The 14,893-nt window shown below is 33.7% G+C and overlaps 1 protein-coding gene across 5 annotated transcripts in view; it reads left to right on the top strand.

Moving 5' to 3' along the window:
* The first annotated feature begins 670 nt into the window (after positions 1-670).
* LOC136419123 (potassium voltage-gated channel protein Shaw-like) overlaps positions 671-14,893 on the top strand; it is a 38,279-nt gene continuing 24,056 nt past the window's right edge. For 3 of the 5 annotated variants that reach the window (XM_066405292.1, XM_066405291.1, XM_066405287.1), the window contains exon 1: positions 671-959. The gene's annotated coding sequence lies outside the window, so the exon portion shown is untranslated. The remainder of the gene's footprint in view (positions 960-14,893) is intronic. The other 2 variants (XM_066405289.1, XM_066405286.1) reach the window with 1 other exon arrangement.

The following is a 14,893-nucleotide window of genomic DNA, read 5'->3' as shown; positions in this document are numbered from 1 at the left end:
ATAACCTTCGTCGTTCAATTTAGCACAACGATACGAGGAGCATCCTTGAAAAGCATTCGATAGGTCTTCGGAGAACAATTTTCATTCAAATATTTAGAAAGATTTTTTTGCGACAAAGGGTAATCTGTCTTGTTTGAATAAATATATTTAATTGTATTGAATGAGCGAACAACTCTAGAAGTAAACAAACAAGCCAGTAAGCAAGCCATAAATTATGAAAATATTCATGTCGTATAACCAAAATGTCGATTGCGAAAGTATATTATGCCATTGCAACGTATCTACATAGATGTTTTTCACTTTCTAGCGCACTTCACATTCCTTTCTTGACTATTCAAAAGAAAACTAAATATCGAATTTGGCACATATCTATGTACATGCTGAAAGCTCGCCTAATTATTACTTTGTTACATTGGTCTTGGTAATTGATTAGGCATGTCGTAGGAAATACATTTGTTATTTGAATTTAGTTAAATTTGTCAAATTAGTTAATTAAATTTTGCGATTAAAAATTTAGTTTAATTAAGTTGAAGAAGGGCTTATATCCCTAAATATCAAATGTTCATAGAGAGAGGCCCAAATAGACTGAAATGATTTTATGCGGATGGTCCTAAATTTCACATTGTTAATCTTGTTCAGATCAAACTTCTAAAACTGCTTAAAATCACACACCCCCAAACAACATACCGATTGCACCGAATTCCGAATTAGCAAGACAATTGAGGCGAAATTTATGCGCAAACTTTCGCCACAGCATCCACACGAGAGCATCTGGACCAAAATCTCTCTTTCCTCTTTCAGTCTTCGCCGCGACGCCTGTTGTACTCCACGGATCGGCGCCGGCACCTGTAGGACGCGTGCCGTGATTCGCCAGAATTTCCCCGGGGAGATCTTTCGAATTGTAAATTTGTTTCTAACAAACTCGGGCTTGAAAGTGCCACCAACTTATGATCCTTTTGGTAAGTTTCAGAGAGAAATTTTATGTAGTTATGCTTTTTTTTTTGTGTCAACTCCGTATTAACAAATTTATTTACTGTGATGATCCAAAATCATTCATCAATGATCCCCATTAAAGAATGATTTTGCAAACTTGATAGGTAACAATAGTTGTGCGCTATGCGATTCCCATGTGCTATGCGGCGTAGAAGCTCGACAGCGTAATGATGCGCTATTGACGGACTGTTCTAATCAGCGTTTCATATTGGCATATTTGACGCCTATGGCGTTTAAATTAATGTCTTGATTATTTATGATGACGAGTGGGGGCGTAATGTTGTGGTTAAAAGCCCAATCAAACAATTTCGAACAACTTCAATTATGAACATGGAATTGACATTTGCGCGCATTTGCGCTACGCTTACGTTAAAAAAGTTGAATCGAATTTATAATATCACGTAACTTATAAATCTTTAATCTTGAACTGAAATAGAAAGGCAAAGTAAGCAGAGGCACTTTGCACGTTCGAAAGCTGAATTCTTTATAATTTTATTGTTTTTTAGATTTATCAAAGTGCTGTCAACAATATCTGGTAATATGATTGAGTAATTAATAATGCCGGTTTTTATTGACGTCACCTGCAGTTTAGTTTTTCCACGACCCATCATTAGAATAACAAAAAAAATCGATATTCAATATCCAAAACTTGCCGATACATGTAAACAATAGACTGATATTTCAAATTTAATTTTCATTGACCCGCTGCAACAAACAAATACATTAGCATGCATTTCCTCCTATCGCGAATAAATAGAAATACCTTTTTGATTTTTTACTGCTGATGCTTTTTAACACTTATGAAAGCTCTAAACAAATTTTTTACTTATCATTATTATCCTGTGTGCAATATTACCCATTCAATGACGTAATACATACATAAAATGAGCATATCCCTGTATGGTTGCACACAAAGACGATCATGCATCACTGCGTCGTCGTTATTCATCCTTAGCAAGATATTTCCATAACGTGCCATTTTATTCAGCTTGAGACTCTTTTATTCTAAAGCATTTGAATATTCATAGAGAAACTCTGCAAGACGTGCATTTTTCCTTTCTGTTTATGAAGTTTCCTATGTATATGTTTATAGAAATTTCGCAGTAAAATAAATTTAAAAAAATCGATTTTGTTAAACCGTTAAGTTGATCCTTAGAGCTATTCAAGCCTAGATTTGAGTTTCCATCAAGAGTGTATTTACCATTCGAATAAAATAAAGTAGGTAAAAATTTTTCTGAGCTACTTCTTCTCTTTCCGGCATGGTAATTAAGTCCTTTCCTTGAAAAAAATTCCTCCATTACATGATCTAATTATTATTCATCCATTGTAATCAAACTCGCCTCTTGAAAGTGAAACATTTATAACGTGGGATTAGTATTATGGTTTCAAACTCTTTTGGAATATCAATATTTCAAACATTGTGTGCTGAATAAAACCTTCTTTCGTTTCTAACTGATGGTAATCCAGATAGAAGGACCAAAAAATGGTGGAAAGTAGGGAGGGATTACCAAAATTGTGTTGTGTTTTCGGTTGAAGGTGGCGCATGATTCTTCTTGTAGGACCAAAGTAATGTAATACAATATAGCCGACAAGATAACTATGGACTCAGTGACACTGTTTTGTGCAAGAAAAGCTTTCTAACTATAACTAAGGTTCAATTGATATCGAACAATGGCGAGAAAAGGCGAGCAACGAGACACTTTCAAGACGAGTGAATGGTGCTAGCTAAATGCTGAAAATAGTGTGTGTGTCCTCATATATAAATAAAAACATAACAAAACTGAGGATAAACAAAAAGGTTTTTCTACACTGTCCTAACACTAACATTCCAGGGCTTATTATTCCGACAACACGACAAGAGCTAGTTAATAATTAGATAAAGTAAATGGAAACCGCAAGGTGAAGAAGACATGAGAAAACCGACACGTTCCTCTTGGAATAGAGAGTTAAAGCTAAAAGGGAAACTATTGTCTTGCCGATATTGCCATCAACACTACCTACGTTTGTTCAGGTTAGTTTACTTTGATGAAATTTGTTACATTTTCCAATTTCCAAGCAAACGGACACACTTAGCAAGTTTGTACAATATATTTCTATAAATCAAAAAGAAATATCATTTATTTGGTTTTCGGTTGAAAAGACCATTTCAAATGTAGAGCATGGCGATTAGTTTGTCCATTAGATTTTTTCTAAAGTGATCGATTATTTGAACGAACGTATTTAGCGGGCAACTTTACAACAAAGGATCGATTAAAACGATCATAAAGTTAACCAAAGATAATAAGCTCGAGCGCTTTAAATATCAGCTGGAACTGTACGTTTGCCCATTAATAAATCTCCAAATGTAAATATTGTATGACCATTGAATTAGATCTGGTTATTATTTAATCTAGTTTATTCCGGTGCTCTATTAATGAGGTAATCAATTTTTCAATACGCTAAAGTATTTACTCACAATAATACTTTCAGTGAAAAAACCCATTTATTTCTATCTCTTAAGCTTCGTATTTCATTCACAAGCCGTAATTTCCTCGCCTAACTTGAAAATCCTCATCGAAAATCCTGTTGGCATTAAAAAAGCTCTGGAATAGTAAATAGATTTATACATTCTGGCGTGAAATCAAGAGGCAAAGACAAAAGTGATGCCGATTTGAATTTTAAATCTAAAGTAGTCGCATCTCGAAGAACAATAATCTGGGTAGTCGGGAAAAATGTATTATCCTGATGTACCATTAAAGTACCTGCAGGGATTTACTTTTTTGCGTTACTTCAGCTATTTTTCATAATTAGCTTATGTAATACAGTTTTCTCTAATGGTTGTATTGTTCTCGTTTTCATAAAATAAAGGTAGACTGACCATTTGTGTACAAAGGAAAGTTTGTTGTTGCACTTTGCAATCTTCTTCATCTCATTAATTCTTGTCGTAATGGTATAATCATTTCGTCGGTGTGTCATTATTATTTGCAGTTATTGTTTGTTTAATGGAACTTCTCTCCAATTTGTTCCGAATCAATTGGATTATTTCAGTATAGTATGTACATATGTAATGTCGCGATCCGTAAAGCTTTGTGTTGATGGTTTGTGTTGGGAATTGAATCAAAATAAAATGTCAATCTATTATTTCTTTTTAAAACATCGAAAACCAAACTATAATTACTATCTTTCGTTTCTACTACAAAAACATGATTTAATTTTGTTGTTTGTAAAACGGCATTGTGAAGTTTACCCCACTACACGTCTATTGCTGATCATTCTTTTGTACAAATTCAAACTCCCGCTGCTTTGAATATTATATTGTAAACACTGTGATATATCATCATACGGCATATGTATGTTTTTGATTAGCGGACATATTTTCCTTTGTCCAAAATGTCGGCATGCGTGCGTGCAATAGGTATTCCGATTAATTTTGTTGGTTTAGCGTATGATTTCAACGGGGCTAAAAAGATAACAAGTAGGAGTTTAATTAAATAAAACATCAGTTATTACGGATTCCTCGAAAATTTATTTATTTTACTTCGATGGCATTTTGATGGATTAGAGGAAGTTCCCTCAAGACGGCGACAGATAAGCTTTTCGTTATAGTTCCCATATTTTTGGAAATTGGCTAAAGTAAACTTATTTTTCCATTACTTATGAGGCTCATTTTTCCTGTAAAAAGTATTGGAGCAGCTAAAAATATCCTATTCGGCAAAAGATCGCAGAAATCGTTTATTAAATTTTCAAGCAAATAAACAGAAAAAGCATATAACCATTTATTTCATGATTTTACTTAAATACGAATGTAAATCGAAGTAAGAAGATATTTCAACTATATATTATCCTCTTGTAAAGTACCTATACCAATTCAAAGTGTTTCGTGTACTTTATGAAAACTGTGGATTATGAAGTTTGGTCGAGATACCAGCAACAGTATTCACAAGAACGAATGATTCGGACAATTTAAGTTTCTGTCGCAAGTTTTATGTTTAGTTTCCAAGCCTTTGGTAAATATTTGAAAGCGTTTTAGATCAGCAGCCTTTAATCTACATGAATGTCAGCCAAAAGTGCTGTACTACTTATAAACAACTTTCGACTGGTTTAGTGGCTGTATAAATGTTTATTTATAACTTTCTGCCTAGTATATTTGATGTACTGCTGCACATCAATACAATAATGATAAAATACGCATACCTTTCTCTTACCTATAATAAAATATCATTGTATTTGAAATGTTGAAAACTTCTAAAATTGGAAATAGGTTTCTTAATCTTAAGACAATTCTGCCCATTTTACATGTTCACATAACTGCGTAGAATACAAACGTTCCTTTATTCAAGGAAGGCTTCAGGTTATCGAGAAATATAACTTTAGGGAAACCTAAACCAATTTGGAAACTTTAGATTGTTTGACAACTTCGAGTTTGTATAATGTTACGTTGTCACTATTCATAATAAGTTTGTCTTTCAGATTGATGTCTCTACCTTATGCTTAAGTGAAATTGGATATTAATCACTAATCCTAATTGTAAACATTTGTGTCTGATTAAATTATAATTTGTTAGCTTCAATAGTTTTCAATCTTCGATGTACGAAACACTGATTCGAGGGGAGTTTAGTCTCTTGTAGCTCTCAGTTTGCTCTCTTTTAATAGTTTGCAAAATTGAAATTTAGCCTTGGTAGAAAGTTTAAGTAATTGCGAGCAAAAACTGTATCCTGCCAACAATGAACGTCATATTGATCTATCCGACAGGCGTTGAATAATGTACCCTTATTGCAACGCTCGGTGACGTCAAACATGGCAGAGTTATGAAAATTGAATCAAATTTGCTTGAGGCTCTTTTGGCAGCAGGGAATGCTCAACGAAATAGCGCACGTAAACTACATTTCACTTATATCCGAAAAAGTTATGTTAACAGATTTCATGTTTTGATTTTATGCACTTAATTCCAACAGGAAATTATCGTTGCGTATCGACAGGTTAGTGGCAGTATTTGATTTCGTTTGGCCGACTTAAACTCATTAAGTTACTTTTTTATGGTACATATCGATTTTATTTACAGTTCAATTGCGGGAATATATAGTACATCCCAGCTTCAATTTCACCAGAGATGTTGCACATTCACGTAATTTCCATAGAAATTGGGAATTTTTGACCATTTCCAACAAGAAAAAATACAAAAATAAGCCATGGATAGTTATCACGAACATCCCTCTAGATTTTAACGTATCGCTCTATGATAAAAATGTATTACTAATGCAACGGTTAAAATCGAGTTTAATGTAAACTAGTGACTTGCAAGCTACAAAAACCCTCACATGTCGCTCTTGTTCAATATTTGCGTCGACTTCAATTCGCCTCAGACAAGCCACATTTTCCTCCACACACGAAACCACTTTAAAAATAGAGAAGATTTCTAAATCCACGCGTCATAAAATATTTAGATTTCAATTTCTCACCCTGGCGAATGTATGAAGTTAGCAGGGTTATCGTTCAGAAGCTACACCGTAGACAGAGTTAAATTACAGACAGTGCTATTTTTAGTCCAGAATCAAGGGGAATACAAAGTAGGATTGCTGCTCCCTAGTCAAACAATATATTCCGAACCATTCTCATATAGCAAGATGTCAAATATACGGATCATGACAAATAAAGACAAACTATGTTTGGACCTTACAATACGTTCCATGCACTTCCTTTCCATTTACAGTATGAATAATTACAACTTGGGGCATTCTCAAACCATGAACAATTATTTCTTGCCCTAAAAGTTGCCGGTAACGAGAAATAAAATTAATCTTGAAGGGATATAAATGGTATCTATCACTAACAATACACAAGGAGCTTTGTTGCTGGCAGCGATCATTTAGCCTGTCCTCAGGGGTATCTAAACAATAGACATTTATTTCCCACTTAGCAGAAGGAACGTTTTATTGGCACTTAACTTGGAGACTTGTTGGAGTTTTCCAGAGAATAAAATTCTAATAGCCTTAACTTTAGTGCCAATGAGCTCATATTTGGAAAAGATTATTGATTAGGTGGGTTCACATGCGAAGAAGGGATCTGCAATTTCCAAGCTAGCTCTTGGACGTTTCAGAGAAGAAGATGTTTTTTTCTCACTGAATATACATTAACGTGGGTCAATGGAAAATAGGTCAGATGAGGTCGTTGCACAGCAAAAAGCAAACGAAAAATTTTTGCCTCAATTTTTTTTTTTAAAGAGATTCTCTTTATTACCATTATCAACGGACATTGATAGTAATTATTATCTATGGACAAGTTCTATTTAATCAAACCTACTTGGCCACCCCATGTGACATTCCTCCGCCATAAACAATAATTTACTAAATTCAGAATAACCATTTATAATGATCCGCCCATACACACAATTATTTATCGTAATTCACTGATTGACGCACAAACAGATCGTACCAATCCATATTCACGATATGTCAACCTATACAAAAGCATCATAGTTGGGAATAATGCGGAAATTTGAATTTCTCTGGGAATAACGAGGAATACAGGTTTACGTTTATACACCAGGGAACCGAATCCGCGTTTTAGAGGTAACAAAATTGGATGATATTATGTGTTCAGGGTTGGATTTCTAGTTTAAATAAAATGGAAATTTAATCCTCAATGTTATGCAATATCTGTACACCAGCTTGCTGGCAAATTCGGAATTGAGCGCGATCCATAAATCTGCAGGAACAGGAGATTCAGAAATAATTTCCGAAAGCCAATCAATCAATTTAGTTCGAGCAAAAATTAATACACTATACATTTTTAAATATTTAACATGTCCTATCAAACGTTAAAGGCTAATATCAATAAAAAAAACTTCTCCAGATTTATTAACATTATGGACTATAAAAATCTGGAATGACGTATAATTTCTGTATTTGTTTAATAAATACGAATTTAGAAAGGTAAACAAACTTGAAAGTTTAACTCTCCCATTAGTTTCAAGAAAACAAAGGAGGCACCTGTGTTATGTTAGAATTGTCGAAAATGTTTATTTTTCCCTTTTTTTTTTTGTAGAGGAAACTCTCAATGAAACCTAACTGTCGAAGTTAAAGTGAGCATAATTATGCTACAAGCTCATTAAAATTTTAAGTAAAATGCAAGTTGAAATTAGTTTGCCCCAAATGTTTGGTGGAACTTTTCGGAAGCTGTATATTTTCTTTGTGTTTTGTCTTGCGAAACTTCCTGCAAAATTCCTGTTTCTTGTTGAGCGAGAGTTAGTTTACCGAGCTTTAGCACCTGAAAGAACGTATTAAAGTTGCTGAATAAACTGGTGCTTTCTTTCTAACAAAAATGAATTAAAATCCCATTTTTTAAATTGATATTAGAGCACGGTTGCTTAGAGATTGTAGCTGCGGTACTTTTATTGTTAGCGTAATCAATTCATTTTCCCGCAATTGCTTAACAGCATCAGGCCTTTATTTATTTTTTATTACAATAAAAAATGAATATAAAGTTCTGAAACATAATATTTGAAAAACGGTTCAAGTAAAAGTCACAATCAACCCGTTTAATATACCTTTGAAAGACACTGGTAGTATTGGAAACCGGAGGCAGGATTAACCTGAATTAAGTAATACTTTAATCCGTCATAAAGCCAAACTAAACGGTTTTATCCAGGAGTTGCGATAATATTTAAATTAAACCAACATTCTCATCTAGTTGGTCTGTAAAAGATCCCCATTACGTGGCATTGGGGACACGTTCCCGTGAAAAGGTTTTCAAAGCCGTATTTTCGACTGGATTTATTGGAGTACATATACAATGTCCTTTGGGATATCTCATTAAAAGTTAAAAACTTTTTGATTTGGGTTTGAAATTATGTTGTACACCGCTTGAAAAATTAAAACTATTTAATTAAATAATCAGTTAATGTTGGAAATTGGAAAAGTTTTCTTCGGCTCTGTTGAAGCTGTAACACGATCGAGGGTTTTAGTTCTGTATTACCTACTCGAATTTAGTTGGAGTTTGGATTTTTTTTACCTGAAGTTATTAATGCTAATATTAGTTTGTGGAGTATCTTTTGAATGGCCCAAAATTAAATTGAAAAGTTTTAATAAACTTCATCTAAGAAAGAGAAAAAGAGAGAGAGGAAGGGAAGCAGCGTTCAATGATTTAAATGTAGGTACTAAAATAGAATTTTATGGCTTTGAATGACATTAACCAGGCAACTAATACTTAAATGAGATTCACTTTATCTCTCTATAAGTTCGGCAATTTATCTGAATGAGCTCATAAATCACCGGCTTGCAGGATGCAAGTTATAAGGATAACTAGGGCCCTTTGTTACCCTCTTAATTAGTTAATACTGCATTTACTCAAGTTGCTGTAATAATAACAGATCAAGTACTAAGGAATACTCACCAAAAGCCGGATTATTATACGAGAGATATCTCGTTCGGTGGTAGGTACGTAGGGCAACGTGGAATAAATTGATATTTGACATGATATTAATTACTGTTTTTTCCAAGTGAATTAAAGTCAGAAATAGTGATATCGACTGTGCCGGTATCCATAATATTTTTAATACGATTCAGAAAAGAGTCTTGGGAGTTAACGTGCGAATGTGCATGCTGCATGATTTTTCGTGAATCATAGTTTCGAGCGCGCTGTGATTGGCGGTGTTGGTATTGTGACGGCTTGCATTTGACGAATCACAATATCTAAGCTGGACATCTGTCACATATGAAGGTTTTAATTTTTGACATCTTTCAGGTTTGTAATGAATTCGTAATGAAATTTACTATTATCAGGTTTTTTAATAGTTTTTCATTAATTAAAATATCGAGTGCTAGAACAAATCTGAAAGATAAATTTAGACTTTCAAGCACTTGGGTTCAAAAGCAAAATTTTTCGAGACCACGTCATTTCATGTGGAAACTAATGAAGCAAGAAAGCAACAAGTGAGGTCTGATATATCCGTTAAAAGCCGAGGAAGGGGAATTTCTGTCACGTATTTTAACGAAATATTGACTACGTGATACAAAAGGCGATAAATGTTTTGGAAAGACGAATGCGGCTATTATTCCCTAGAAATCATCTTGGATTTAACCGCGAAAAAATTAGATAGTTCATACGCATGTACAACCGGGACCGATAGTTGATACGGAGGTATAAAATTTCAAATAATTATTATATATTTATTGGTTTGATTTTCACGGAAACGGTATCTTTATTCCCCTTAAACGGCTTTGGAAGAGAATTTAAATCCTTGTTTTGACACGGGGCAAGGGAAATAATATCTGGCTCAATTTATTGGGACCTCTGGGATTGCTCCAGGTTCAGAATTGTCCAATTTGCTGCTTAATTAACACATCGAGCATATTCTGCAATTTTAGTATCGATTTTCTGTCCTGCAACCTCTCATCAGACTTTCTAGAAATAAAGCCCTATACTCTTCGTTTACGCATGTTAAAATGTTCCTTCTGATGATAATAAATTTAGTGCAAAGCGGTTAATTACGTGTCAGCAGCATAAATCATTTTAAACCTTTTGAGGGATGTTTAGAAACCATGCTGTCGGGTTAGAGATGCTTTAACCAAAACTTCGAATTAGATAGAAGTAATGAAAAGTTTTGGATTCTCGCGAAGCACAAATTAAACAACTTCCCGATTAAACGTTAAATTCTGCAACATTCGTTTGCGGTTTGGTTCTTCAGTGTTCTAACATATTTATGTGGGTTCAATGCCAAGAGAATACCGACCTTATTACATACACATCAGACATTTAATTTAGATCGAAAAATTAAGACTATGGTTCTTTTTATTGTATAATGACTTTTTTGCTTTTAGTAGTAAGACAATCATAAAACTTTCTACTTCCTTCAGATAGGCATTTAAAAAAAGTATTGCGATAAAAAACTCAAAAAGTAAACTTTGATCCCAATTAATACATGAATTGCTTTTAGGAATGGACGAAAAAGAACGACTAACCTGAACTAATGCGAATCAACTTCGAAGAATTACTGTTGTCGGTATACATTGTTGTATATTCTACGAGACACATTCGTCGACACATTTCAAAAACATAAATAATCAACTAGTAAACATTCATGTGTAACATCCTTTCAATTTTATTCAGGTGGTTAAATTAAAATCGATTTAATGCACAAAAGGTGGTAACCGAATGAAAAATATGTGCTATGCCTCAATGGACAGTTGATGAAAGGTATTATGGTTAAATGAAGGGCAAATATTTGTAGGCCTCCTGTCTCGATTAATTGGTTCAAAAATAGGAAATATTGTGGTAGACTCTAATTTCATGAAATTCTGAACCAGTTATTTTTATATGCAATCCTCTTACATAACATGGTTTAACTAATTTAAAATAAAATCGTGGATGCACAGAAAATAATGTTGAATTTCAATTTATTTACTTTTATTAGTGCAACTTCCTGGTATTAATTGCTACTTGCATGGACCGATGAACACAACACACCAAAGTTTATACACATTGTTAATTAAAAGGAATAACACTTGATGGCGCCCGAATTAGCAATGCGCATTAATAACAATAAATGCAACGTACGATCTGACGCTTTGCTGCATCTCGGGATGGCAAACACTGTTGTAGGCGAATTTCTGATTTACGTAGTTACGTTTAGAGGCTCAAGCTTGTTGACTACAAATTTCGCTCACCGTTTCTTAGATTCCAACGACATGACTTTCATTATCAAATTTCTCTTTTCTCTTTCTCCAAGGGTTGCAGACCACAGTTGCATGTAAAAAAACTTATTTTCATACTTTCTGAAGGCTTTGTTCCTCATAAAAGCTCAAGTGATTCCCTATTCGCATGCTCCCTTAAGGCATAAAAAAGGATAATAAACCGCTAATTTACGAGGATCCTTTAGGTGATATGTATATTTTATTTCTGAGTGTGCCATAAAAGTTTAGGGGACTGTAACAAACACGATTATGGAGTTATACGGCTCTTTTGTCTGTCATTGACATCAAATATAATTCTCTGTGGAATCATTTGGAAGTTGGGTTTGACGTAGTCTCAGAGAGGCTTTGAAATGGGTTATAGAAAAGGATCCAACAAAATTAGGCTGACAAGGACTTTACATTAAAATTGTAGAGATTTCGAACAGTTTAAACTATAATAGTACTGTTACTTCTTTATCTGAAAAACAATTTTCACAGAAATTACAAAAATGACCTATAACATTATAGACGCATTAGTTCAACGCAAAAAAAACCCTGTAGGGAGAACAAATCATTATGCATTCATTATCTTTGTGTGTTGAAACACAAAGGAAAAGCTCGTTACCTTTGCATGCAAAAGAAAACATTTCTTTGTCAGCGTTTACCTACTTATAATGTCAAAAAATATGTACTTAGTCGTTTCACTTGGGTGTATGAATTTGTCGATTAAATGGCAAAAGGACAGTGTGTTAATAATGTTAACGGTCCCTACAAGTCCCAGAGTTCGTTAACGTAAATAGCGGTAACGTTTACGGTTTGAAATAATGCGCAACCTCAGAATAATAATAACGTTAATAAAATGCCAAATTAAGCGTAGAAAAATTTTTCTCATAATAATTATAAAAAATGATTTTTACTGCAGTGATGCTCAGTAGAGGAACGTGCCATATTCTTGAGTGCGTAAAGTTAGTCTTGTCGGCACGATGGGTAACTTTAATTGAATAGAAGATTTATTATCTGCGAGAGATAACTTAAGTGAGTAATTTTTAGCGTTTACACTAAAGTAGACATAATGAATGTGAAGTAATAAAATTACAAAATGGAATTATACAAATTTTGCTTGAAAGTTTCAGTTCGGAATTTGAGCACTTAAAACTTCAGGGATACAAACCGAAAAGTTAAAAATCGTATCATTTAGCGCCCTTTTCACGCCTATGTAGCAGGTGCACTTCCAATATGAATTTCTGTTAATACTTGGATGGCAAATACAAAGTTAAACAAACAAAAATTGCATCTGTTGTTTGTAATTTATGTTCTGAATGCACTAGAACTTTTGGATATCAATGAATATTACATGTAGTTCCTAATTAAGAACCTTAATAATAAGACTATAAATTTCCTAGCTGTATTAGCTTGAACACCAATCTGCATGTAATGTGTATTTAATTCCTAATTTGAGCGTTAATAAGCTTTTTATGGATATTTTGATGACAAAATAGATGACACATTCTTGAAATGGCTCCTTACCGTTTAATAGAAAAGTAGCCTTACTTAATATATCTAGATGTCATAAGGATGATCAATAACCTGTACGAATATGGCAATTATACGGTAGTTTACGTAGTTCTAGTCGTCTAACTCTGTTCTAAAAGCTAATTGAAAGTTACGTACCCTGAAGCTACAAAATAACTGGCTCAATTTTCAACAAAAGCAAATTGAGCTGAAACGGGGAAATAATATAATATGCATATGATATTCGTTTTAGGAGAAATACTTTCTAATAATTTAACATAAATGACGTTTTAATGAATGTTTTATCATTTCTCAATAACTAGGTTAATTGAAATTTGTTACCGCATTATGCTGGGAAAAATTATCATTGCGTTTGAGAAAAGAACATCATGAATGAGATTGTTTACAACTTGTTACAAGATTGCTAGGGCGACTAGTGAAATTATTGCGAGAATTCATAATTATCACTGTTTTGATTCAAGGTAGTCGATACTGGCCTTCTTACATTGAATACATTGAATTATCGACATAACCAAATAGCATAAAATTTCGAAAAGTTATATTTCTAGTTTCCAGGCCAATCTAGAGCTTTCTCTTAAATGTAAAAGCTGCATTTTGACCTAAAAGGGCACAAAATGTCTATTCCAACTCGTTTTACTGCATCGCAATTTAATGGATGTAAGCAGTGCAAAGCCAAAAGGCGCCGTCGTTTCTAGTAATAAGGCAAAACCCGCAAGTGTAACAAATTATGGTAATATTCGTACTTTGCGCCAAGCAATAATGCAAGAACCTTTCAAATGTGAATTCTAAAAAAATATGGATCTTTTAATTTAGATTTAAACCTGTTCCGCTTCTTCCAATCAATTCGTTTTTAGTGTAAAATAACTGAGGCATCAAAAGCAGGATTCTGATAATTAAAAAAACGAATCTCGATTATTTCCACATTTACCTCCTTCACTAAATTGTATTGAAACCTGAAAATTTTTGCCCAATTCATTAAGCTGTTCAGTGCAAACGAATAGAGCTTTTTTCCAACTTTTTTTTACGAGGTATTTCAACACGGAGTCTGTCGTCATTTTGCTCACTTTTTCATGCTTCTTGATGTTTGGAATAGAGGGCCTGGAAACTGAAATAAAAAAGGTTAATTGAACTGTAAAACGTGTACTAAAAGTGTACTAAAAGTGACTTGTAAACAACACGGTGCTTCCGTTAATGATCGTTCCGGGGTTTTCGCCACGTTTAGATAGTGCTGTAGTTTTGAGTGAAGTTGTGAAATGAACGGAGACATTTCGCAAACAATTACCAAACCGAGAAAGAACATTTCAATTCTAATCTCTTTTAAGATCTTGGTTTATTGAGGAGTAGCTCTTTTATTACAAAAGCGTGCTCCATTAAACCATATTCCATGGCAACTAGAGAAAACGTGATTTCAATACGAATCTAAACAAAGCGATTTTAAATCATGAAAATTCGAGGTACAGAACCATTTGAAAAGGGGACAATGAAGTTTAGATAAGCTCTTTATAAAGTCTAATTCAGACTTTCGGAGGAACGGAAGCGGAAGCGAATCATCCTTGAGCCCAGAAAAATCCGGACACAGGAAAAATTTAATTTAATTACCCGCATCGACCTAACTGAAACATATTTTTGTCTGCAATTTTATCATTATTTGTTTGCTGTACTCTGACCTTAATAACTCCAACAACTCGCAATGCGGTTCTGAATTAACTTTTCGTCAA

Source organism: Euwallacea similis, chromosome 2 (assembly GCF_039881205.1).
Source record: "Euwallacea similis isolate ESF13 chromosome 2, ESF131.1, whole genome shotgun sequence".
NCBI classification, from domain to species: domain Eukaryota; kingdom Metazoa; phylum Arthropoda; class Insecta; order Coleoptera; family Curculionidae; genus Euwallacea; species Euwallacea similis.
This window is presented reverse-complemented; position numbering and strand designations above follow the sequence as displayed.